Source organism: Anabrus simplex, chromosome 4 (assembly GCF_040414725.1).
Source record: "Anabrus simplex isolate iqAnaSimp1 chromosome 4, ASM4041472v1, whole genome shotgun sequence".
Lineage (NCBI taxonomy): Eukaryota > Metazoa > Arthropoda > Insecta > Orthoptera > Tettigoniidae > Anabrus > Anabrus simplex.
The window spans coordinates 97,157,564-97,183,123 of record NC_090268.1 but is presented as its reverse complement, the minus strand read 5'-3'; positions in this window follow the sequence as shown (position 1 = coordinate 97,183,123).

The window sequence follows — 25,560 nt, the reverse complement described above, 5'->3', positions numbered from 1 at the left end:
TTACAAGTAGTTTCATGGTTCTAATTGGATCATCCCTTGGTCGCCCCTTTTAGTCGCCTCTTAAGACAGGCAGGGGATTCCGTGGGTGAATTCTTCGTCTGCCTCCCCCACCTACAGTGGGTGTGTGTTTGGTCCGCGAGAGGTATTTTATTTCCCTCAAGTCCGCCGGCAAGCCGGTTAGGACCCCCGCTATCCGCCACCTGGGACGCGCCACGTGGAAGTATCACCTCTCCCCCTGCTACACCTGCGTAGCAGCTTCGTGGACGAATAATTGTGTGTGGCGTCTTTAAAAGTAGGAAAGATCAGAATATGAAGATAAAGATGGAATTCAAGAGGACAAATTTGGGCAAATATTCATTTGTAGGATGGGGAGTTAGGGATTGGAATAACTTACCAAGGGAGATGTTCAATAAATTTCCAATTTCTTTGAAATCATTTAAGAAAAGGCTAGGAAAACAACAGATAGGGAATCTGCCACCTGCGCGTATGCCCTAAATCTAGATCAGTATTGACTGATTGATTGTCAGTTCTTCTTCTCGCCACTAGATGGATGCTTCATTCATTCCATTCCTGACCCGTACAAATGACTGGAAAAAGGCTGAGGATTATCATTTTCATTAAAAAACAGGAACTAATATTGAATATTCAATTTTCACGATCGTATTCTGGATTCGAATCCCATTGCTGTCTGAGTGGCCATTTTTGTTCTGTAATTGAAGTCTTTTTCTTTTTGCTACTGATTTAACTTCACAGTAATATGTCGAAAGTTTTCGGCGACGGAAGGATGAGGTCGCGGTTGCAGAGTGGGTTTCGGCTGATCCGACAGCTCTGCACTCCGACCGCCCAACCGAGCAGAGGAGCGTGGCTCTACGGCTCTGCATTCGGTAGACGGAGAGGGGCTGGTCCCCACCGTCGGCTGCCCTGAGAATGGTTTTCCGTGGTTTTTCATTCTCCTGCACTAAGGCGAATGCCGGGACAGTTCCTAGTGCAGGCCACGGCCGCCAACCCTCTCACCTTCTCCGTATCAAATCTCTTGACCTGAGAGATGGCGTCAACGTCTAGGAGGCCCGCCTCCCCCCTCATGGGGGGAATGAAAACGTTTTAGTAGTAGTAGGGCTATTAGTACGGAAGATGGCAAAGGGCTAAGACTGCGAAAGTAGCGGCTGTGACTTTAATTAATGTACAGATCCAGAAATTTGCCTAGGTTGAAAATGGAAAACCACGGAAGACCCTTTCGAGTTCTGCCGACGGCGGTATGTGAATCCACCATCTCCAGAATGCAACCTCATATCTGCGCGACCCTAACAACATGGCCAACTCTCTCGGCCTTCGGTAAGTACTGTATGTCCTAAACATGAAATAATATTTTGAAAGAATATTTCGAGTAACTAACGTTTCTTGGAATTTAGTTCTCACATTTAAACACTCTTAGTCCAACTTCTAATATGTTGCACTGGACAAAAGAGCTGATTACCATAAAATCGTCAGGGATTGTGACAAAATCGAGGAGAATGTTCAATATTCATAACATCACTAATTGCAGTAAAGCTCTGCATGACCCTTTGAGGAAAGTTCTTAATTCCGGGGAATCAAAATTGTGCCTTAGTGGATAATGGAAGGAGTACAAAGTTGGCAAGCATGTTGCAGGCTCTAGTTATGTGTCCCCCGTGCTAATCGCTGCTGTTAAGCCCATCCCACGGGACCCAACGGATGCCTAGGGGATGCAGATTGCTCTCTGCTAGTGCGTGGCGCGCGCCGACAGGGACTCATTGAACTCCCCGGGGAAAACTAAACTCAAGTGAAGTAATGAATATAAACAAACAAGGTACGATGACCTGCTAATAGCAGTCAGATCGTTAGGGAAAGTTATATCCAATAGTTTATTAATAACAACGTTGGAAGTTGAAAAGTCAAGCTCATATATATTTCTGGCTAAATATACTGTAATGTAGTGCTCGCAAACTGGAAATATTTAAGTTATCTGCGAATTCGTTTGCGATTACATTGTTAATATTATAATACACTACTTTTAAAATGATTAGTGAATTTATGAATGACTGGGCATTATTAATTATCTTCACAATTATACTACGAGTAAAGGGATATTTTGTTTTCGGTATACCTATACAAAGTCTTGAGATACATGTACCATTGTATTCATGATCATGAAACTAATGTGAATTCAATGAAATCGCAGTGAATTCTGGTAAGTACCCAAAGGAATACGCCACAGCTGAATGGAATTGCTATTCAGCTAATAAAATTCACTCGGTGTTTCCGGTACAGTACCTATAAATACCAAGTTACAAGTACCGGTCTGTTGTCAGATCAACTTTGCTGAACGGCAGTGAAAGCTGAGTGGACTCAGGATACCTTATTCATAAGTAACAGACATGAAAGTATCGAGAATGATTGCTAGTATAAACAGGCGGAAACAATGGTAGAATGGTAGTCGGAACCAGGTGATAAAGGCTAACTTAGGACTGAACTCGATCTGATGCTGTGCGCATAAGCCAGCTTCGGTGGTGGGTTATGTGGTACGAATGGAGGTCCATATAACGTATTTTCTTCTCCCACGTGTGAGGAATTTTTCCAGAAAGTTTGGCCACACCATTATTACACCTTGTATATATGTGGGGTGGTCATACCACACCTTGCGATCTAGTTTCATGCAATCCGCTATGTTTACTACAATTCAGAAGTACATCGGTCCCTCTCCCTAAACCGGAGTAACATAACGTGATGTGTGGTTATGGGTTAGCACACCGCAAGAATCTGAAGCGCCACTATTCATTCATGATGGGTACCACGAATGAACCTGTAAAACGTGCACAAATACGAAGAACGCGTACAACAGGAGGTGCGCACATAGACCAGGAACGATGTGAAATTACGACAAAAGAAACATCTCGATATTTTAACAATTTGGTGAGATAAATACTTCTCTTCCTAGTGTAGAGTTTAACTGTCTGAACCTCTCCCTTCACACCAGTCGGCTGCTTCATCGTTCATATTGCAAGGTTATTTCGACTCAAAAAATCCCACAGAGCTCTGTTATGAAGTTATGAAGTTGTGATTTAAAACTTCATTATATTAGTAGTAATTTTTCAGCATAGCTCCCTTTTTCAGAAATCACTCTTTCGCACTCTTGGTATTGATTTTGGTGATAAATATTATTGTGTTTCAGATTAGTAATTATCATAGAGCTGTATCTTTTAAAAGGATACAGAATGAATCCTATCTTTCGAAATATATTTTCTTTACATTTTTCACTTAAATTTCGTCCATGTTCAAGAATAAGTTGCACAGAAAGTTAATAGTGCCAGTTTTCAAATAACGTTAGCTCATGTACACAATGTAAATTACTATTAGTTCCATTATTTTTAAATGACAATTTATTAAAAGAATTTGGCATTCTCATTCCTTGACAACGATCAGACATCTGTGCGTGCTATTCACCAAACAGTATTGATTTTAGAGGAAAATGATCAGGATCAATTTTAACAAAATGTAATTTCAAAGCTTTCACTGTATTCATTTTCTCGACAGTGCGACTTATAAAATATATACTGTGTAGAGCCAAAGTCCACAGATCGTAGTCGTTAGGAAGGGTATCCGGCCGTAAAATAAAGCCAAGTCCACATCTGTGACTGTCTGCGACTCTACCTGAGACTTGGAAAAAGTGATACAAGAAGGAAATATGTTTGCATACACGTGCAATCGTTCTGTACGACACCTGTAGATATTATTGTTTAATACTGTGACTATTTACACGTGAATTAGTAAGGTCGCTGTAAAGTATCATAAATTTCAACCAAACACAGCTGCCTATACCCACAATTTTATCGTTTTTGTTTTACCACCTTCATTTTATCTCACTTACATACAATTGGTTCTATGTAAAAAGGAGCGAATTGGCCATGCGATAAGAGTCGCATAGCTGTGACCTTGCATTCGGCACATAGTGATTTCGAATCCCACCGACGGCAGCCCTGATGAAGATTTTTTGTTGTTTCCCATTTCCACACCAGGCAAATGCTTGGTTTGAACGTTAATTGAGATCACGGCTGCTTTTTTTTTTTTCCAACCCTTGCCTTTTCAATCCTTGTGTCACCGAAAACCTTCATTATGTTAATACGACGTTAAATCATTAGCGAAGAAAAAGAGAAAGAATGTTCTACTGTATGTACATTCATGATAACAGCGCACAAAATATATTTCTACCTTCTGTTGCCTATGAGTGAGTTTCCATAAATAATACAATTGACCACAGTGCGCACAATCAACAGGATGCAACTCCGTTGTTGTTATTATAATGAAGGCGACTTTTTGGCAGTATGTGGCCCAAAGAGTTAATGAAAAAATAAGACCGTATATTTCCGTGCAGGAAGTTTTGGTCTATGAACAGATTGCAGGCAGGCCATGACATAACTAAATCAAATACCAATGTATTTCATTTCTTTAATTTATTCACTTTCATCATAATTGCGTATTTAATTTTATAGTTAATCGCCAACGACTCATAAAAAAAAAAATACTTTTCGAGCTCCAGATACTCTCAAGACAATCGAGGAACTCTCGTTAGTCTACATTAACTTACTACAGATACATGCACCGTGATATAAGTTTCGACATTCTTCATATTCATAAAGTGATTAAAAAAGAGTCCGCCTCTGTGGTGTAGTGATAAGTGTGATTAGCTGCCACCCCCGGAGGCCCGGGTTCGATTCCCGGCTCTGCCACGAAATTTGAAAAGTGGTCTGAGGGCTGGAACGGGGTCCACTCAGCCTCGGGAGGTCAACTGAGTAGAGGTGGGTTCGATTCTCACCTCAGCCATCCTGGAAGTGGATTCCCATGGTTTCCCACTTCTCCTCCAGGCAAATGGCGGTATGGTACCTAACTTAAGGCCACGGCCGCTTCCTTTCCTCTTCCTTGTCTATCCCTTCCAATCTTCCCATCCCCTCACAAGGCTCCTGGTCAGCATAGCAGGTGAAGTAACCTGGGCGAGGTACTGGTCATTCTCCCCAGTTGTATCCCATACCCAATGCCTCACGCTCCAGGACACTGCCTTTGAGGTGGTAGAGGTGGGATCCCTCGCCGAGTCCGCGGGAAAAACCAACCCTGGAGGGTAAACAGATTAAGAAAGAAAGAAAGAAAGAAAGAAAGAAAGTATAAAATAACGTATCGCTGTAAAGATATCGCAAAAGAAAGGAAAGTGATTAATACTGGGGAAAATTCACACGTAAGTTGACGATTGGAAGATAGGGAAACAAACGTCAACATCACGAAGGAATTGAGTGTATCATACTTAACTATTTCTACAATTTGGAAGAAGAGAGGGAAAATACAGTCTTTTTTCTAATATTAAAAGAATAAATCAAGCGGGCCAGATCATCCGAGCACAAAGATAGTTCGTTTAAGCAGCAAGGAACAAATAATGTGCCGACTAATGGGCTTGTTCTTCAAGTGAAAGCCAATGAAGTTCCTCTGAGACCCACTCCAAAAGTACTGTACTATAAATACAATACAGTTCTGGGTATAAGGTGGACAGTACACAGTTCAGTTACGTTAAGTTTTAATTTAATATTATGTTAATTAACCATGTAATTTTTCAGCCTAAAACTTACAGATAATACATTTTTTGCAACAAAAAACAAAACTGGTTTCTGCGACTATCGGCTGTAAGGACCGTTGATTGGCGGTCCCTGCGGAGTGGTCTTAAACCGATTTCGACAGTATTTTCATTCGTATCACCGAGCGTGACTCAGTCAATTGACCATTACGTGGATTTTTTTATTTTATCGTATCGTAATTTGTTTACCCTCCAGGGTCGGCTTTTGCCTCGGGATAAGCGAGGGATCCTACCAATACCGCCTCAAGTGCAGTGTCCTGGAGCTTCGGACTCTGGGTCGAGGGATACAACTGGGAAGGATGACCAGTACCTTGCCCAGGCGGGCTCACCTGCTATGCTGAACAGGGGCCTTGTGGGGGGATGGGAAGATTGGAAGGGATAGACAAGGAAGTGGGAAGGAAGCGGCCGTGGCCTTAAGTTGGCTACCATCCCGGCATTTGCTTGGAGGAGAAGTGGGAATGCACGGAAAACCACTTCCAGGACGACTGAGGTGGGAATCGAACTCACCTTTACTCAATTGACCTCCCGAGGCTGGTGGACCTCGTTCCAGCCCTTGTACCACTTTTCAAATTCCGTGGCAGAGCCGGGAATCGAACCCGGGCCTCCGGGGGTGGCAGCTAATCACATTAACCGCTACACCACAGAGGCGGACTGGATTTTTTATTTTAAAAGAATATAATCATCGGTCGACCACAGACAAGACGGTGTGATGGTATCCAACGTCATGTTGAGAGGAATCCGATAAAGAGTGTCCAGCAGAGGATGGTATGAAAAAAAAAATGGAAGAGGGCTATGTTCAGCAGTGGACATCTACAGGCTGCAGAAGTTGATCAATAGCCGACACGTCCAAGACAATAATTTAATTTCAAAACTGATATAGTGTGACTCCATTGCCTCTCATCTTTAGCTAGGAAACGACGATGTCAGACGACAAGGTCCATTCGTGCAGGTGCTGGACTTAGATGATCTTCGATTTGTAGGTCTAAAGGGAAGTTGAATGATTTTGCCGAGATATTGCCGATCGTGTTAGCCATTTATTATCTATCGCTGGGAAGTAAGAGATACGGCAAAATATGGAATCCATATAGATATTTTGTCGTGATACTTATGGAGGAGAGATGAGTTTTAGGTAAATCACAAGTGCTAGCGCAGCAGTGTTGAGTCAGACAAACTGAAAAGACTTATGTTCAGGTTTATACAGTGCGCTTCAAGTGCCACTACTAGTAAGACGAACCGATAAATGTTGCGGTCATGGAAAAACAAACAAACGCAATCCTAACAAAGGAAAGGATGAGAACAACAGCTTAGCTCCACGGATAGGACGTAACTTTCCGAATGACAGAGAAGACACTATTATCCCGCTTTGACTAAATATATATATAATTTCGTGTGGCTATATCTAGCCGAGTGCAGCCCTTGTAAGGCAGACCCTGCGATGAGGGAGGGCGGCATCTGCCATGTGTAGGTAACTGCGTGTTATTGTGGTGAAGGATAGTGTAATGCAGGGCCTCTCAGGGTGCATGCGCTTGGTGCATGCACTGTGCACGGTGCAAAAGACGACTGCGCTTGGTTGACCAGAGTGCAGCGCCCCACTCCTCGATTTGGAGCAATAGCGCTGTCTCTCTCTTTCCCCACGCCTGTCTCGCTCGATCTCCCTGTTCCCACTTCCTCACTTGCTCCGTAACGTTCAAAATCCGAGCCGAGTTGAGACGAGTTGAGCCGAGCTTAGCCGAGTAGTCCAGAGACGAAGCGTTGGTTCGAGTCGAGCCGAGCGGGAGCGATGCACAGTGCACGGAGCTCTTGCGCCTCCATTTGCACGCGTGAGATTTTGGGCGTTTGAGAGGCCCTGGTGTAATGTGTGGTCTGTGAGTTGCAGGGATGTAGGGGACAGCACAAACACCCAGCCCCAGGGCCAGTGGAATTAACCAATGAAGGTTAAAAATCCCCGACCCGGCCGGGAATCGAACCCGGGACCCTCTGAACCGAAGGCCAGTACGCTGACCATTCAGCCAACGAGTCGGACATTTGACTAAATGGAATCACATCTTCGAAATATTTACTAACAGATGAATGGCAAAATTTTAATTTCATATTATTTTTCAGGTCTACGGCAACACTCAGCCGTAAACCTTTTATAATTTTTTCAACAAAAATAAGAAGACTGTGGACTCACCTCACAAATACGGGTCTAATAACAAGAAAAATAACTCCATCAGTCACACAGCTGTATATTCCATGATAATACTATAAACTTTCTACAAAAGCATTTTTGATGTCTTTTTTAAATTATTAAGCCACTTAAGGATCATTGTAACCATTCTACGACTTCAAATTGGGCTGCCTTTAACCAGATTCCTCAAGGCCATGATTTTAGCCACAGACTTTGTTATCGTTTACGTAAATGAGGACAGTTTGACTATTTTAAAAATGTTTTAAGGATTTCGATGTAAGATTGCAACAACAATACTCATTTTACTCATACATAGTTTTAAACCTTTTAATTGTGTAAACAGTCATTTATGAACTTACAACAAGTTTCCACACATTTATAACACATATTTTTTTATGTAACACTTTGAATAGAGTAATCAAGATCCCCTTCTTTATCTTTAGGGCATGAGATTACGGGTGATGATGCCCATAAAATGGGTGAAACATGTCCTGTTAAATTAGAATGACAAGATGTAAATTTTTTTAAGGTGGATCTCAATAAACTTTTGTATCATTGTTGAGTTAATGCACATTTCAGTACCAGTCATATGATTTGTAACATGTAAGGTCAAAGCCGTACCAGTGTAAACGATTTCTTTATGTTTCTTTCTCTTCAGGCGCAATTTCAATTTACTGCCGGACCTCAATGCATACGTGATGAATGCCAGGAACACTTTAAAAACAGCATAACATGTGCGTCTCACTGCCGTATAAAAATGATCTTCGTCTCTTTAAGTGATCGATCGGTACACTACCTTTTACAGTGCTACCGGGCAGATTATTGCTCAGTAAACATTTCGAACATCCCAACGATTAATTTGTAAGGAGGTTCAATACGACAAAAGTTAGGTTAAGAGGGGGAGGAACAGCAAGTTTCACGGTCAATGGAATCACTGCTTTGCAGCCAAAATACAACCAATTTTACCCTTCATAAGTTTGCGTTAGCTGATGATGATTTCGACAATGTTTTTCTTATGCGTATTGAGTGGTTTGGTTTAAGTCTACAAACACGTTATCGGAGACCATATCATCGCTCAAGCGCTCCGCACATCTGTTACTTCCAGACTTCAGACAAAAATAACAAAGTTCTCCTTCTAGCCATTAACCCGAACTGGTAGTATCGTAAAAGCAATGTAAATTACATCAAATCTTTTCCCTCACTAGACAATGTTAATGTTAGCTCTGGCACCGAAGAAAGATTCACCAACCGCTCTAAAGCGTAGTGTTGTATGAATGTTGTAACATGTTGCATGAAGGTTATTCAAAGTATTATTTACCACCTGTGTGGGAAATAACATAAATATTGATATTTTCATCCTGAAAAGTCAACATTCTCGAGTGTATCCTTCGTAGTATCTTAGAGTTCAACTCCAACTGCATAAAAAAATTACTTCAACCCTCTAAGTCCATAAAATCACATTTCATGCTGACGAAAATTAAGAGTCCCTTCGGTAACTGCACTCCCGAATAAAGCGACGAAGATACTTCCTGCCATGACATGCAAATACTGATGCATCTTTTCCTCAGGCTCGCTATTAAACAGAAAATCTGATTCCTATCGAAACTGATGCAATAATACGCTCATGATAACCATTTTTCTTCTACACTGGGTTTCACGACTGAAAAATATGTTTACACTGTTCCTAAATTTACAGATATTCCAGAGTTCATAACCACATAGTTTTATTGGCTATTTCAAAGGCAATAAAGATCAAAGTGCCACTGCACTAATTCTTCTTCACAATTTGACTGGTGTAACAAAGATTAACAATATGGACAGTTGTACGCTTCCACTGGAGCATTTTTCAGACTTGAGACATAGATAAAATATCATGTGGGGAAATAACCATTCGAATATTAGCGTTCCGCCTTACTAATTTGGGCTTGAGAGCATGCAGAAATATCCTTGTTCTCTCAAAAATGTTCCCGAGCGATGCCGACTCACGAACTATTATGAATAATTATTCCAACTATCAGGCTTGGAGAATAATAATCCAGAGTGATTTAGCCGTCCAGCGGGATTATAAAGTCATGTGGCTCGCGGCGCATTAAATCAAACGTAGAAAATCTACAAAAATATATAAAACAATCGCGTACCGCTGTGGTAAGTATATAGCGTCCAGATAGTTGTAACATGCACGAGTGATTCACAACTATATTTATTTTCCACCTTGTCGATACATTAGTCGATTAAAGTAACTTATTGGTTGAAACTGGTACATGTTTAGTAGTTTATTAACATCTTCAGCCACATAACACTGTTTAGATGAAAAATTCATATATTGACAAAGTATCAATGCTTTCAGAGAAAGTGTCCTTAAAACAGCATAAGAAGATTAAATGACAACATTAAAAACAAAATACCCATGAGAAAATATATAAATTCGTTTTACAATTAAAAGCGATTGTCAAGGGAACACTTGTACAATAGTCCATAGATAATATGTCCTGATGAATATTCTTTTCTTAAAACGTTCATATTAAAGATTTTAAAAAATTAGGCCAATTTATAAATTAAAATTATACATCTTTTTAATAATTGTCAAAATAAACGGATACGGACCATGAAGTAGATTTTATGTTATGTACAAGTTGTGGTGCGCTGTCTTTGTTGATTGGCTGCTTTCTATCCTTAAGAGCTCTGCCATCAGTTGCCATAGAGGCGCTATTAAAGAGGACTAAAAGGGAAGCGAAGAGAGAAATATTACGCCAGCTTAAAACAGTCCCTATTGTTGAGTTAGGGTACTATTAGTTTATACCTACCTTTATAATCCCTTTTCATTTGGGAGCTGCCTAGCCGAGGTGGTATAGACGCGATTCCCATTCATGCAGCCTATAAGAGGGGCACCTGACTCTGGGATTTATTCGGCCTAAACAGAAATGGGTAACAAGTACTTTCCTGGGAGCTAAGGTGGCAGGGAACGGTGCTAACCATTAAAGGGGCCATAGTCGTGCAATATTATTGCGCAATATCGGGGTTTGGGCAATATAATTGATACTGTGTATTCAATATTATACGAAATCAAAAAAGTTTGAAATATATTGCGCAAATCGCAAAATACTGTGCCGTGTGTTGGCAATATTGTGCAATATCGCGTCCTCACGCCAGTTCGTATCAAGTGGGGGAGAACGTATCGTGATGGCAGACAAACAGGTGGTGAAAAAGTTTATTTTGGAGTTTATCGAAGCCTTCCGGCTCTATGGGACATTAAGAGCAAATATTACAGTAATCGCGTTAAAAAAGGTGAACAGAACGAGGTACTTATTGAGAAATATCGCGAAAAATACCCGAACGCCGGCAATCAAGAAGTTATTTTAACAAATCAGTTTTCTGCGTACAAACTTCCGGAAGGAAGTGAAGCGGCTTCGTGATACAGAAAAGTGTACACCAAACAAAATAACGGCATGGACTGACTATATATTGCCAAGTATATTGTATGTCTATGGCCGCTTTTGCACAATATATTGCACAACCAGGAATATAATCTCCACACGATTCTATTTATTGCACAAACCCGATTGTTGTGCAATAATATTTTATGTCTGTGGGCAGCTAACAATATATTGTACAATCCATTTTGCGCAATAATATTGCACGTCTATGGGCCCCTTTACACGCCGAGGTTAGCAATAGTGGGACCCTTTACCTTCCGCTTCTCCAAGGTCCTGCATTGTCTATACTGAGACGACTTCACTGTGTTGCTTCCTTACAATAATGCTGACTAGAAAAGTAATGTTAAGTAACCATGAGGAAATACTACACCGCTATGCAAAACTTAAGGACGAGATAGATAAAGCAGTGTAACATATAAACTACTCGGTGGAAATGAATGAAAGTGCGGTAACATGTTGCCAAAGGTCTCCCACACATGCATAGAAACCTGGTCAGCGCGACAAAACTGGGCAGCTGAATGAATGGGACAAGACAGTGTGAGTAAATCAGTGAGCTGTTACGGTGCACTGTGGTTGTGTTATGCATTACAACAAGGCCCGGAGACAACATCTGGGTGACTTCGTCGGGAAACTGGAAGATGGACAAAGTGTGACAAGTGTAGCCCAGGATTTTGGTATTGTTCAAAGCATTGTTAACACGTGCATGGAAAGCATTCCGAACCACAGGTACTGCTGCCCGAATGAGAGGAGGGGGTCGCCACGGTCAACTACAGCAGCAGATGGCCGCTATATTGTGCAACGGGCAAGAAGAGACTCACGGCAAATAGTGAGTGCAATTGCAACCACATTTAATAGGACGGCAAGGCACCCAATCTCATGCTCCACAGGGGCACAGCAACTGCATGTGGGTGGTATGTTTGTCCGATGACAATCAAGTTGTGTTCCGTTGACAACCGCACATCGGTGGCAGCGTTTGCGAAGATGCCAAGAGCATTAGGTCTAGACAGACGAGGAGTGGGCTCACGTGCTCTTCTCAGATGAGAGCAGATTCAGTCCGGGTAATGATTCTAGACTCACCCTCGTCTGGTGAGAGGTGGGAACACGTAATGCACCCATGAAGATTGTCGAAAATGACCATTTTGTTGGTCCAAGTGTTATGGTGTAGTAAGGCATAATGTTGCATGGGGGTACCGACCTCCAAATTGAACGTGGTACGATGACCGGTCCGCATTATTGCGATAGTGTACACCTTCCACATGTGCGTCTTTTCAGAGGTGCATTTGGCCCTAACTTCATTTCTATGGATGACAATGAATGACAGCGCAGCTGGAGAAGCTCTTGGAACGAGAGGATATTCGGCGAATGGATTGGCTTACCCGTTCCCCCGACTTAAATCCCATCGAGCACGTTTGGGACATGTTCGGAAGACGTACTGCAGCACGCCCACATGCACTAACGACGATCTAACAGCTATCATCCGCGCTGGTGGAGGAATGGAATGCCCTGCCACAAGAACTCCTTACTGTTGTAACCAAGGTTGAAGTTTACAAAACACAACTTTTATTGCTTCACTTTATGATATTTACATAAATAACTGAAATTTATTTTGAAGCAAAAAGGAATATTGAATCTTGAGAAAAGTCTGTCTTTATACAATCTGTACAGGTTTACAGTCTTTATATACACTTCTATCTTGAAAAGATAGTCTTTGTGAATTGACACGTTGATAGTCGAAAACTATCTGGCACACTAACATAAATGTCTTTGAGAGTCCTTGTTTGTTGAAGTGCCTGAATTCCTAAAAAGCAAGTTCAATTGATTGAAGAAATTCCACCTAGCGAAACTAAGGGAGCTTGCATAAATTAGGGAATGAAAATGGCTTGTAAAAGAATTACGGAACATAGGCAGCGGAAACAGGTAAGGGAGCGGTGACCAGAGGTGAAACCTCGTACTGCCAGAAATTCAGTCCACCTGGTCGAAGCACATTTTCAAGAGGAGTAGCCTCCGTGCTCGACGTAGGGTGTATTCTGGAGCTGGACACCAGGGCAAGTGGGCAATTGAGCAGGCAGGGAGCTCCTATTTATAGTACACTCGATGGTCAGGCACGCGCACTGAGGGCTGCGCGTCGAAGCTAGCAGAATGATACACAGGCGCGCGTGCAGCTGGCTGGTGGAGCGAGAAGGGAGCGCCGGACATACAACACCCTCCCCTCCTAAATACGCCGGTACGGCGTGAAACGGCGGCGGCGCTGGCGGCGACTGCGATGCTGGGGCGGAGCTGCGGATGACTCTGTTGTATTGTCCGGAGCTGGAACTGGGCGGAGTGGCGCTGTCTCGTCCTGAAAGGAACCCATTGTTATTAAATGATCTAAAGCTCGTTCAGCAATAGATTTATCTGGTTTAGCAATAGCATCAATAGCTGGACAGGGGCGGTAGCGCAGACGTATCTGATCTTGATGGCGGCAGATACGTTTCTCCATAGTCTGTATCTCGTATAGACGATGACCCAAAGATCTGCAGATGACTCCAGGTATCCAGAGTGGGTTGGATTTGAATGTCCTGGTGTAGACCTTGTCGTTGAGGGAGAACTTCGTTGGTGAGGTCTTATGCTGGGCCGGAAGAGGCTGTAACAGAGAAAGTAAAGTTCTGTGAGGTCGTCCATGGAGCTTCTGTGCAGGAGTGATATTATCAGCGCCTGGTAGAGTTCTGTAATTGTTTAAGAGTTGGAGCAAGGCTTGGTCTTTAGTTAAGCCTGAAGAGACAGCTTTCTTCATACTTCTTTTAAATGTTTGTACGAAGCGTTCAGCTTCACCATTAGATTGAGGGTGAAAAGGTGGTGCTAGGATATGACGAATGCCATTATGTGTACAAAAGTTCTGAAAAGCAGTAGCTGTAAATTGAGGTCCGTTGTCCGAAATGAGTACTTGCGGTAAACCTTCTGTAGTAAAGATTTTCTGGAGAGCACGAATGGTAGCTTCGGTTGTAGTAGTCGAATGCATATCCACGACATATGGAAAGTTTGACAGTGAATCGATGACTATTAACCACATGGAATTGAGGAAAGGACCTGCGAAATCGATGTGAACTCGTTCCCATGGAGTAGTAGCAGGAGGCCATGAAGCAAGATCAGAAGACGGGGCGTTCTGATTCGTTTGACATTGCTCACAATGACGTATTAGCTTTTCGATGGCGGCATCAATACCGGGCCAGTAGCAGTGTTGACGGGCGAGTTGCTTTGTTCTGGAGATACCCCAATGGCTTTGGTGTAATAACTCGAGAACTTGTTTCTGTAGGCTAAGTGGGATAACCACTCGGAAGATGGTGCCTGCTTCTAGTAATACAACTCCGGCACGAGTCGTGAGACGATGCTGCATACGATGATAAGGTGCCAGGTGGGCAGGAAGTGTGCTCTGAAGAGGCCAACCGTTGCGGATGTAAGTACGTACAGTAGCAAGTGTACTGTCCTTATCCGTAGCTTTAGCTATGCAGGTAGCATCAATAGGAAAACTGGATACAGTATCTTCAAGTTCTATGTCCAACTGAAGACATTCAGATTCTTGAGAATCGAAGGCAGTATCAGGACCAACGGGTAAGCGGGAGAGGGCATCAGCATTACAATGCTGGGATGTGGCTCGATATACAATCTGATAGGAATAATCAGAAAGGAACATGGACCATCTTTGAAGCTTTCTGAGGGAATTCTCTGGGATCTTATTACCAGGATGGAATAAGTGTACGAGAGGCTTATGATCGGTAATGATCAGGAAATGGTTGCCATAGAGATATTCATTGAAACGGCGAATACCAAAGATGATGGCTAAAGCTTCTTTCTCTATCTGTGAGTATCGACGTTGATGGTCATTAAGTGTTTTCGAAGCGAAGGCGATGGGGCGTTCTTGTCCATGACGATCCTTCTGGGAGAGAACGGCACCGACACCGTAGTCTGAAGCGTCAGTAGCTAGCGTGATGATCTTGTCGGGCTGAAAATGAGTGAGTTGTATAGCTTGAATTAAGGCGTTGTTGATTGTTTTCCATGCCTGTTGGCATTGCGGAGTCCACTGAAACTTAACACCTTTTGTACGTAGAGCGTTTAATGGAGCTGCCACTGTAGCGAAGCGTGGAATGAACTTATTATAATAGTTCGCTTTGCCTATGAAGGACTGAAGCTGCTTGAGGTTCTGAGGTGCTGGCATGTGTACTATCGCTGAGACATTCTGTGTACTAGGACGAATTCCATTCTTATCAAGTATATGTCCTAGGTAGTGAACTTGAGGCTGAAAGAAGGTACATTTAGCGAGATTCGCTCGTAGGCCATTGTCTTTCAATTTCTGGAGAAGGAGGCGTAGATTGGTTAGATGTTCCTGATGATCGTTTCCAGTAACAATAATATCATCCAGGTAGTTAGCACAACCGGGAATGGAGGCGGTGAGTTGAGCCAAATAGCGCTGAAAAATAGCCGCTGAGGATGAAACACCGAATGGGAGCCGCTGGAGCTGGAGCAGTCCGAGAGGAGTGTTGAGTGTGAGAAATTTCTTAGATTCTTCGTCTAAAAGTAGCTGGAGATATGCTTCTTTAAGATCAACTCGAGAGAAGAATTGTCCACCAGAGAGACGACGGAATAAGTCTTCTGGACGTGGAATAGGAAAGATATCTGTGTCGAGTTGTGCGTTGACTGTAGATCGAAAATCGCCACAAAGTCGAACATTACCATCAGGTTTCTTGATTACCACGAGTGGAGTAGCCCATTGACTAGAAGTAACTGGTACAACAATTCCAGTTTGTATCCATCTTTCTAATTCTTTCGTGACCTGGTCTTGAAGTGCTAGGGGTACTGGACGAGCTTTGAGGAAGCGAGGCTTAGCTCCGGATTTCAGCTGTATGTGAGCTGTATAGTCTTTGGCTGTTCCGAGTTGAGAGTCGAAGACTTCAGGAAACTGCGCTAGGAGAGCGGTAACGTCAGAAGTAGGATGCAATGTAGATACGACGTTAATGTTGTCATGTATCTGGAAACCAAATAAGTTAAATAGATCCATGCCCATAATGTTTGATGCAGTGTAGTTGTTAACTACTAGAAGAGGAATGGCCTTCTGAATTCCTTTATAACTAGCCTGAAGCTTGATTTGACCTTTGATGTCAATTCTCTTCTTGTTAAATGTCACGAGCTGGATGTCAGCTGGAGAGCATGAAGGTGAACCTAAGTCGTGGTAGGTAGTCAGGTTAATAATAGAGACCGGTGATCCAGTGTCTAATTGAAAATCGACAGATCGATCAGAGAATGAAAGAGGAATGATGATTTTGTGAGAATCCTTTGTGGGAAGAATAAGATTGATCTGATCAACTTCCATGTCTTGGCGGGGCTGTATATGCTTCCGGCGTGCTGCAGTAGTCTTAGCAGGGCGAAGGGAACTTTGACAGACAGTCTTAATGTGTCCAAGTTTATGACATCGTTCACAAGTAGCTTTGAAAAAACGACAGTCACGACGTTCATGATGCTTGAAACAACCTCGGCAGGAAGGCAGGAGTTTCGAGGTGCTTTTAGAATTGGGCTTCCGTGTAGCATTACGAGAGGGAACCTGGCGAGAATGCTTGGTGGAGTGCGCCTTATCCGTACGGTTCACTGTAGCAGAGGACTTGCGGGCCTGAGGCGAGACTTGTGCAACTTCGTGTGGAGAAGCTATGGCTGCGGCAGTCTTGGTAGTAAGCTCATAAACCGTAGCAATACGCTGGACGTCTTCTAAAGAAGGGTTACTCTGCTTGACAGCGTCAAAACGTATTTTGTCTTCAGGAGTATGTAAAATTATCATGTCCCGAATGAGAGAATCAGTGTAGGATGAACCACAACCGTCCTTGGAGCAGATGAACTGGCAGGGTTTAGCTAGACCACGCAATTCAGTTATCCATTCAGTATGTGTCTGATGGGGTTGCTTTCTGCACTGAAAAAATTTATAGCGAGCAGCCACTATGTGAGGAGCTTGGGCATAGTGTTCCGTGAGACGGGCCAAGAGCTGCGTGAAAGGTACCTCAGATAAGTGTTCTTCCGGACTTAATTTACGTAGTAATTCACACGTAGCATTGCCAACCGAACTAAGAAATAGTGCGCGGCGGCGTTGATCATCTGTGACAGAATGGCAGATGAAATGCTGTTGTAAACGGGCTAAATAAACTGACCATTCTTCCTTAGCTGGATCAAAAGCAGAGAACGGAGGAATAGCTGATGGCTGTGTAGAGACAGAAATAGCTTGAATAGCCTGAATTAATGCTGCCTGTTGTTGTTGCATAAACTGTTGTTGTTGCTGCTGTAAGGCTTGGAAGACCGTAGCGAGTTGTTCCGCAGTAGCCATTGCGAGATGCTTGCAAGAAAGAGTAAGGTAAGCTGTGTGTCAGAACTGGTTGGAGTGTCGTTGTTGTTTAGCACGTCGCCGTAGAGTTGACAACTGGGCCTGTTGAATTGTAGTGTCGTGTTTACCTCGTTGCTATAGAGTTGGCGATTGGGGCTGATGACGTGTAGTTTGTTGCTTTTTGAACCTCGTCACCATAGAGTTGGCAACTGGGGTCGAAGAAGTGTAGGTTGTTGCGTTTTTACCTCGTCGCCATAGAGTTGGCAACTGGGGTCGAAGAATTGTAGGTTTGTGCGTTTTTACCTCGTCGCCATAGAGTTGTGTTGTAACCAAGGTTGAAGTTTACAAAACACAACTTTTATTGCTTCACTTTATGATATTTACATAAATAACTGAAATTTATTTTGAAGCAAAAAGGAATATTGAATCTTGAGAAAAGTCTGTCTTTATACAATCTGTACAGGTTTACAGTCTTTATATACACTTCTATCTTGAAAAGATAGTCTTTGTGAATTGACACGTTGATAGTCGAAAACTATCTGGCACACTAACATAAATGTCTTTGAGAGTCCTTGTTTGTTGAAGTGCCTGAATTCCTAAAAAGCAAGTTCAATTGATTGAAGAAATTCCACCTAGCGAAACTAAGGGAGCTTGCATAAATTAGGGAATGAAAATGGCTTGTAAAAGAATTACGGAACATAGGCAGCGGAAACAGGTAAGGGAGCGGTGACCAGAGGTGAAACCTCGTACTGCCAGAAATTCAGTCCACCTGGTCGAAGCACATTTTCAAGAGGAGTAGCCTCCGTGCTCGACGTAGGGTGTATTCTGGAGCTGGACACCAGGGCAAGTGGGCAATTGAGCAGGCAGGGAGCTCCTATTTATAGTACACTCGATGGTCAGGCACGCGCACTGAGGGCTGCGCGTCGAAGCTAGCAGAATGATACACAGGCGCGCGTGCAGCTGGCTGGTGGAGCGAGAAGGGAGCGCCGGACATACAACACTTACCAATATTGTGGCCTGCATGGGAACACGCTGCAGAGCATGCATTGCTGTCTTGTGGCAATCACATACCCTTTTAAGAACCATACCTCTTCTATTTTGATGTCCATGGGACAATCATGAGTCACAGTGACTTAGGTGTAATTTATTGCCTCTGTATGAAAGTGTCATTTCTGTACGTCTCATCGCATATACCTTTCAGTTGCCTTGCGTACCATACTGTAACAGTTCACCCTATGTATGGTTCAAGTTTTATCGAGCTATGTTACTTGGCATTGACACAACATGCGATAGTTACTTCTGTCCCTAAGATTGATTATTATTATTATTATTATTATTATTATTATTATTATTATTATTATTATTATTATTGAATATCCAAAGCAATTTGGAACCTATTTCATATAGTATATTAGGTTTATAGTTAAAATACCTTTACATACTCAATTTTAAAATGAAAATGAATCTAATCGGCGGAAAATGAAGTGGTTGAAATTAATAACATATTTGCAACAGTATGGCTTCTTAAACAAATGATACAGGGGTTTATATAGTGCAATGTTGCAATAATTTAAATGAGAGTTCAAGTCATACCTTCTTCTTTCAAATGCAGCACATTCAAACAGTAGGTGGTCCACTATTTTTTAAAATCCACAGACACACATGTAGCCGTCAGGGCGATTGATTCCAAATCGACGAAATTAATAACCAACTTTGCCATAAGCCGTCAAAAATTGAATTATATCAAAGCTTGGCACCAACACGTTACTTTGCAGGCGGTTGGAAACCTCAGAAAAGGATATTTCTCTGGTGACTTGGCCTCTAGTGGAAGATGTCCAAATGTTGTTCCATTGATGGATTACGTGCTTCTTTATGATATTTTTAGCGTAGCTAGGTGACGTCTTGTCATAAGTAATTTCCAAATTAGATGTAGCCGCTGCTTTTGCCAGGAGATCAGCTTTCTCGTATCCAGATATTCCACAATGACCGTGAATCCAGTCAAAACAGGTGTGCGAACTTTGTTGAGCTGTCGTTCTAATAGCTACAGCTATTGGATTCATATTATATTTGTTATTTATCGCATTCAACGCAGCTTGCGAATCACTTAATAACCTAGATATATTTTTGTTAGATTTTCACCATTCGGTCGCAGATTTGATCGCCCACACACAGTTCAGCCTGGAAAATAGAGCAAGTGGAAGAGAGTTTGTACTGGTATGAGAACACGTCAGAATCGTTTTCATGAACAACGAAGGTGCATCCAACTTTGTCCTGTTCATCTGTGCTTGGTGTGCGAGATACATCTGCGTAAATAAAGCAGTCATGGGTAATTGAACAATTTTCATAAATGAAGCTTTTGAAGAGACTTGGGTGATCAGGCTGTAGAAAATGACAATGTTGTTCTAGAGTGGTATTCAGAATGGTCATTGTTGATACTTTGTTTTTTCTTTAAAAAAAAAGTGAGTTCAGCTTTTGCTATCGCCGTCAGAAATAGTGGCTCAATGCCTGCAATAAGAAGAGATAAGTCAGTAGAGGTGTACGTAAAATTTGCACAGCAGTGTATATTAGTTTTAGACGAGCTGCTCGACAATGTGGTATTTTCCGAGAGATGGCGTGGAATGAAAATGAAATGGCGTATGGCTTCTAGTGCCGGGAGTGTCCGAGGACAAGTTCGGCTCGCCAGATGCAGGTCTTTTGATTTGACTCCCGTAGGCGACATGCGCGTCATGATGAGGATGAAATGATGATGAAGACGACACGTACACCCAGCCCCCGTGCCGGCGAAATTAACCAATTAAGGTTAAAATTCCCGATCCTGCCGGGAATCGAACCCCGGACCCCTGTGGTCAAAGGCCAGCACGCTAACCATTTAGCCATGGAGCCGGACGGCGTGGAATGACATTAGTAGACGAATAAGTTTGCGTGGTGTCTTTAAAAGTAGGAAAGATCACAGTACGAAGGTAAAGTTGGTATTCAAGAGGACAAATTAGGGCAAATATTCATTTATAGGAAGGGGAGTTAGGGATTGGAATAACTTACCAAGGGGGATATTCAATAAATTTATAATTTCTTTGAAATCATTTAAGAAAAGGCTAGGAAAACAACAGATAGGGAATCTGCCGCCTGGGCGACTGTTCTAAATGCAGATCAGTATTGATTGCTTGATTGATTGATTGATTGATTTAGCTTACGATTTTTATTAGCGGGATTGTCCGACGACGTATTCGGCTTGCCTAGTGCTGATCTTCATATTCGACGCCCATGGGTCTGAGTGTGAGGTAAATAATGTTAATAAGGTCGGGAGTGGTTGAAACCCGGTGTAGGCACATAGCCTACACCAAGAGGTATGTTCAAGCCGTAAAATTCCCATCCAATGGACGTACCACCATCAACAGCTCCATACGAACATTGCGGAGAGTGTTGGAATTGAATTCCCTTTCGGCAACAATCTAATGTTCAGAAATTGTATACCTCCATCTCTGCCACCCTGCTGGCTAACATTACGGTGGTGTTAATTTTTTCCACCAACGGAAATCGAACCGGCTAACCACAGTGCTCGGCCGCAATAAAATAGCACTTTTTGGGCTCAATGAGCGAAGGAATGATAAGCTATCCCATATTGCACAGTAGGCAACGTTTTATTTGCTATGCAACACTTGTTCTTCTTCTTCTACTACCGATGTCTTCCACATGTGTGGGGTCACGGGTGCGAACTGCGTCACACACACACACACACACACACACACACACACACACACACACACACACACACACACACACAAACACACACACGCGTAGATTTGGCTCCGTTTTATGGCCGGATTCCCTTCCTGACGCCAAACATATATGGAGGTATATAATTAGTATTTTGTGTTCCTGTGGTGCTTCGTAGTCCGCCGTGATGTCTCAATATGAAGAGGAGAGTGTTGGGGCAAGCAAAAAACCCAGTCCCCAAGCCAGAAGAATTAGTCACACACGATTAAAATTGCGGACCCGGCCGGTAATCGAACCCGGGCCCCTCAAAACCGAAGACCTCAGCGCTGACCATTCAGCCAAGGAGTCTGACTACTGTATTTGCTATACAAAACTCTTAGATATTAATTTGTAATCCAATGCCTTTCCTTCCCCTATAACGCTTAATACCGGTACCTAATGTGTGTATTTGAAATGGGATTAGTTATATTGGTACAAGGATACGAGACTCGAACTGCCTTTGACGCGTTAATGATCATGACCACAAGACGGCTACTACGGCAGTAATAAGAAATCGTGAAAAGTTTTTATTAACTCATTTGCTGAAAACACTTCTTCTCCTTTTCCTACCGTTTTTCCTACACCTGTGAGGTCGCGGGTGCGAACTGCGTCGCACATGTGGATTTGGCCCTGTTTTACGGTGGAATGCCATTCCTGACGTCAACCTTATATGGAGGGATGTAATCACTATTGCGTGTTTCTGTGGTGGTTGGTAGTGTAGTGTGTTGTCTGAATGTGAAGAGGAAAGTGTTGGGACAAACACAAATACCCAGTCTCCGAGCCAGAAGAATTAATCAGAAGCGATTAAAATCCCCAACCCAGCTGGGAATCGAACCCGGGATCTTCTGAACCGAAGGCCTCAACGCTAACCTCTCAGCCAATGAGTCGGAAATCCGTCAATAATAGCAACACGTACTAATAATCGATTAGAACAAGAAAATAATGAATATGTATCTTATTGATGATAACAGTATTAAATATCTGCTGTGTGGTAGGTGTGGACTGTTCCAATTTCTATTCTTAGCACATGCAATAAAGCCATGACATGCGAAATAAGCTAGAGCAATAACTGCATGCGGCGGAGCGCTTCTCCTTCCCCCGATTGTTTCATTTCGAGTATGTGCTGGGACCCTCCGAGCACAATGTCCTCGCCCGATGATATTGCGGTCTTTAAAACGTAAACATGGCCGCGGGGCTTGTTTGATCCTCAAGCAGCACTGAATAACGGAGAACGAATGGAGCAGTGCAATTGGCCAGAGGTGCACGTTATTCTTCTTAATGGCGTCTCCTTTTGTAGAGGAAAATACTATAAAGAATCCTCACGTATTTGGATAATAATAATAATAATAATAATAATAATAATAATAATAATAATAATAATAATAATAATAATAATAATAATAATAATAATAATAATAATAATAATAATAATAAGAAGAAGAAGAAGAAGAAGAAGAAGAATGTCCGCCCCTGTGGTGTAGTGGTTAGTGTGATTAGCTGCCACCCCCGGAGGCCCGGGTTCGATTCCCGGCTATGCCAAAAAAATGAAAAGTGGTAAGAGGGCTGGAACGGGATGCACTCAGCCATGGGAGGTCAATTGAGTAGAGGTGTGTTCGATATCCACCTCAGCCATCCTGGAAATGCTTTTCCGTGGTTTCCCAATTCTCCTCCAGGCAAATGCCGGGATGGTACCTAACTTAGGCCACGGCCACTTCCTTCCCTATTCCTTGTCTATTCCCTCCAATATTCCCAACCTCCGACAAGGCCCCTGTTCAGCACAGCAGGTGAGGCCGCCTGAGCGAGGTACTCGTCATTCTCCTCAGTTGTATCCCCGACTCAATGTCTCACGCTCCGGGACACTGCCCTTGAGGCGGTAGAGGTGGGATCCCTCGCTGAATGCGAGGGAAAACCAACCCAGGAGGGTAAGCAGATTAAGAAAGAAAGAAATATTAATAATACTAATAATAATAATAATAATAATAATAATAATAATAATAATAATAATAATAATAATAATAATGGAAACGAAAATGAAAAGATTTTTTCCAGTCATTCGACCGGGTCAGGAATGGCATGAATGAAGCCCCAAATAGCGGCGAGGATAGGAATTGTACCGGCTGCCGAAACCTGTCGCACTCCTTTAGGGCAATGATTAATGGCTGACAGATGAAATGAAATGATACTGGAGAGTGTTGCTGTAATGATAATGACAGGGAAAACCGAAGAACCCGGAGAAAATCCTGTCCAGCCTCCGCTTTGTACAACACAAATCTCACATAGAGTGACCGGTTTTTGAGCCACGGAGACTTGCAGTGAGGGGCGGGCGCGCTTCCACCTGAGCCGCGTAGGCTTTATAATAATAATAATAATAATAATAATAATAATAATAATAATAATAATAATAATAATAATAATTGTACCGGGCGGTACACCTCCGCGCCGCTAATTCAAACCTTGCGCCAGTTGAAACTCCTCTACTGGAGGAAGCCTGAACTTTTTCGATGTATTTTTTTTTTTTTTTTGCCTGTAGTAAGATGTGTGAACATTCTCTTCTAGATGGCACTACTGAAGGACTACAATGGTGCACCCTAGTGCGAAGTGAAAGAACTGTGTTTTTTTTGGAGAAATTTTGTTTTCAAAAGTTTGTTCTTTGTTAAATTTCTTTCAGTCATTGTTTAGGTTGGCTGTATAACCCTGCTCTTTCCCCTTGTTTTGAATTAACCAATCCCGAATTTCTCTAATTAATTTTCCACCAATAATGTGTTTCTTCTTCATCTGGTGTAGGGGTTTTCGTTGTTAGCCAATAAAATGATTGTGGGCGGGTGTTATCATTCCTGAAAGGTCTCGAATGTTCCGCGAGGGTATATAAACTGCTGATTTTCGGGTCTCTGCGCCACTTCAGTAACACCTATCGTTGTGTAAATTATGTAGCAGGGGGCGGGAAGCGCCTCTTTCTTCAGGCAGCAGTTCAACCACCAGGTAATGGCCGTCTTATAACTTATTTTTTTGCCAGCTCAGCAGTTTAACCCTCGGGGCGGGTTCGAAACCTTCTACCATGTAACTTTCCTCTAAAATGTAAAAGACTCTTGATTTAAATTCTGCCTCTGTAACTACAAATTGGGATAGAGAGTGCCTAACCCTCTCGAGCTCCCTTTCATATTGTTTTTGAGGTGACTACGTTTTCTCAACCATTTTTCTTCGTTTCGTAATGTAATAGTTGTCCTATCGTGTCACCTCTTTAGTATGGGATTAGCCCTTGCATAAGCGACCTAAGGCCAAATTAGGTCTTAATTAAGTATATTCGGAGTGCCAGTTACGCCTCCACTCAAGTTTGTATTTTGGGGCCTTGTAATTTTCCTGTTTATTTACTAAATCGGCCTCAGTAGGTTGGGTAATTTTACCCCTGTGTTTATGTCCTTAGAGGACAGCTTGAAGGTGGAATTTGGTGTGGCCTTTGATAGGCTGGAACTTTGAGAGCGGGTTGCTCTTCCAAAAAAAATTGTTTCTGTGTGCCTCGAGGAGGTTTTTAGTATGTAATTAGGAGCAAGTGCTCTTGAACATGATTGGGGTCTTCTGCCCCTTGGTTGAATCTTGTATACGAGTAATGTTGGGGTAATTGCTCAAGAATTGTGTGTCTGGCTCTCGGAGCCCAAATCCTGTAACACTGTAATTGTAGATTCTCGATTTGTTGCTAGGCTACTGAGTACCTGTTATATTTGTTATTTCTTGATCTTGAAAAGAAAATATAACCTTGTGAAATTTTAAATTAACTTTAATTTCGTAGATTGAGACCTATTCATCCCAGCACCTTCTTTCACCTCTAACTACCACGGGTAACTCCGAAACAATAATAATAATAATAATAATAATAATAATAATAATAATAATAATAATAATAATAATTGACAGTTATCGTGTAAGGGCTTTTTCACTTGGCGCCATTTAGGCTTCTTGGGTGGAAGTTAAGACGTTCCGATTTATCCTACCAGATGGCAGAATAATCGGATCGGAACCCCACTGGGTGACACACCGCTGAGTTTTAAATAATCTAAATGTGACACCAGAGACCTTTTACACGTCCATGTCTTATGCCATGGAGTGCCGAATAGATTACTTCTGCCCTTCACAAAGTGGACGGTTTTAAGCTTCAAATCTTTAATCCTAGGTCAACACGCAGGTAGTTTGTTCGAACCCTAACCTCGGCAGTCCTCGTTTTGTGGTTTCTCCATTTTCA